Raw genomic sequence first — 2,500 nt, 5'->3', positions numbered from 1 at the left:
GAGGTTTAAAGGTTTAAAGGTATAAAGGCCACTTATGAATAACATGACAAGGCACAGTGACATTGCCCTGTCAAGTAGGACAATGCCCCAGAGACTGACCATATATACATATGATCAGCACCCAAGCCCCCTCTCCACCCAAGCTAGGAACAAGGAGGGGCAGGCAATGGCTGCTGATGACTCAGGAGATAGACCTATAGGCTCCCTCAAACCCCCACCCTTAGCTCACAAGGATGGTGAGGTTGCAGCGAGCAAAGAAACTAACGAGTTTGAGCGTTCACCAGTCAGGGACTTTACCACATCGGCCACCACAACCCAGAAATTGAAATACATAAGTAAAGACAATGGGGAAAGTTTAGAGATTTTTACCTGGTGCACCCAATCCAAATTATCTAGTTTCTAGAAAGAAATTGGAATTTTCATTTGCATTTAGTAGTTCTGATTAACTACAACATGCGGTGTGTCTAACTTCTGGGAGAAGAAATGAGTCTTCCTTAATAGTTTCGTTTGAAAAAGAACTGTTCAGTACTAGCTCAAAAAGATATCTGCCTAAAATCTCCTAAGATTTCGAATGTTCCTTTCTATAAGGTTGTGGTGGCCGATGTGGTATCCTTCCTGACTGGTAATTGCCGGACTGGGGTTCGAGTCCCACTCAAACTCGTTAGTTCCTTTGGTCACTGAAACATCCCCATCCCTGTGAGCTAAGGACGGGGGTTTGGGGGAGCCTATAGGTCTATCTGCTGATCCATCTGCAGCCATTGCCTGGCTCTTCTTGGTCATAGCTTGGGTGGAGAGGGAGCTTGGGCGCTGATCATAGTCCAGCCCGATAGGGTAATATCACTGTCCCTTGCCTCTGCCATTCATGAGTGACCTTTAAACCTTATAGTATTATTGTATAAAGCACATCTATGTAAATTCCATTTATCAAAATACTATTTATCTTAGTGAGTCATCAATTCTGGATCACAAAATGCTATCTGTCTGAGTCATCAATCCTGGATCACAAAATGCTATCTGTCTGAGTCATCAATCCTGGATCACAAAATACTATCTGTCTAACTGAGTCATCAATACTGGATCACAAAATGCTATCTGTCTGACTGAGTCATCAATCCTGGATCACAAAATGCTATCTGTCTAACTGAGTCATCAATTCTGGATCACAAAATGCTATCTGTCTGACTGAGTCATCAATCCTGGATCACAAAATGCTATCTGTCTAACTGAGTCATCAATTCTGGATCACAAAATGCTATCTGTCTAACTGAGTCATCAATTCTGGATCACAAAATGCTATCTGTCTAACTGAGCCATCATTCCTGGATCACAAAATACTATCTGTCTAACTGAGTCATCAATCCTGGATCACAAAATGCTATGTGTCTGAGTCATCAATCCTGGATCACAAAATACTATCTGTCTAACTGAGTCATCAATACTGGATCACAAAATGCTATCTGTCTGACTGAGTCATCAATCCTGGATCACAAAATGCTATCTGTCTAACTGAGTCATCAATTCTGGATCACAAAATGCTATCTGTCTAACCGAGCCATCATTCCTGGATCACAAAATACTATCTGTCTGACTGAGTCATCAATCCTGGATCACAAAATACTATCTGTCTAACTGAGTCATCAATCCTTGATCACAAAATGCTATCTGTCTAACTGAGTCATCAATCCTGGATCACAAAATGCTATCTGTCTGACTGAGTCATCAATTCTGGATCACAAAATGCTATCTGTCTAACTGAGTCATCAATTCTGGATCACAAAATGCTATCTGTCTAACTGAGTCATCAATTCTGGATCACAAAATGCTATCTGTCTGACTGAGTCATCAAACCTAGATCACAAAATGCTATTTGTCTAACTGAGTCATCAATTCTGGATCACAAAATGCTATCTGTCTAACTGAGTCATCAATTCTGGATCACAAAATGCTATCTGTCTGACTGAGTCATCAATTCTGGATCACAAAATGCTATCTGTCTAACTGAGTCATCAATTCTGGATCACAAAATGCTATCTGTCTAACTGAGTCATCAATTCTGGATCACAAAATGCTATCTGTCTGACTGAGTCATCAATCCTAGATCACAAAATGCTATCTGTCTAACTGAGTCATCAATCCTGGATCACAAAATGCTATCTGTCTAACTGAGTCATCAATTCTGGATCACAAAATGCTATCTGTCTAACTGAGTCATCAATCCTGGATCACAGAATGCTATTTGTCTAACAGAGTCATCAATCCTGGATGACAAAATGCTATCTGTCTAACTGAGTCATCAATCCTGGATCACAAAATGCTATCTGTCTAACTGAGTCATCAATCCTGGATCACAAAATTCTATCTCTCTGAGTCATCAATCCTGGATCACAAAATGCTATCTGTCTAACTGAGTCATAAATCCTGGATCACAAAATGCTCTCTGTCTGAGTCATCAATCCTGGATCACAAAATGCTATCTGTCTAACTGAGTCATCAATCCTGG

At 40.5% G+C, this 2,500-nt stretch overlaps 1 protein-coding gene across 1 annotated transcript in view; it reads right to left on the bottom strand.

The window, feature by feature from the left end:
* The window catches only part of LOC137651193 (multidrug resistance-associated protein 1-like), an 80,046-nt gene that overhangs the window by 48,587 nt on the left and 28,959 nt on the right, over positions 1–2,500 (bottom strand).

The sequence above is a fragment of the Palaemon carinicauda genome, chromosome 12, assembly GCF_036898095.1.
Source record: "Palaemon carinicauda isolate YSFRI2023 chromosome 12, ASM3689809v2, whole genome shotgun sequence".
Classification (NCBI taxonomy): domain Eukaryota; kingdom Metazoa; phylum Arthropoda; class Malacostraca; order Decapoda; family Palaemonidae; genus Palaemon; species Palaemon carinicauda.
The sequence above is the reverse complement of the archived record's forward strand: the minus strand, read 5'-3'. Positions and strand labels throughout refer to the sequence as shown.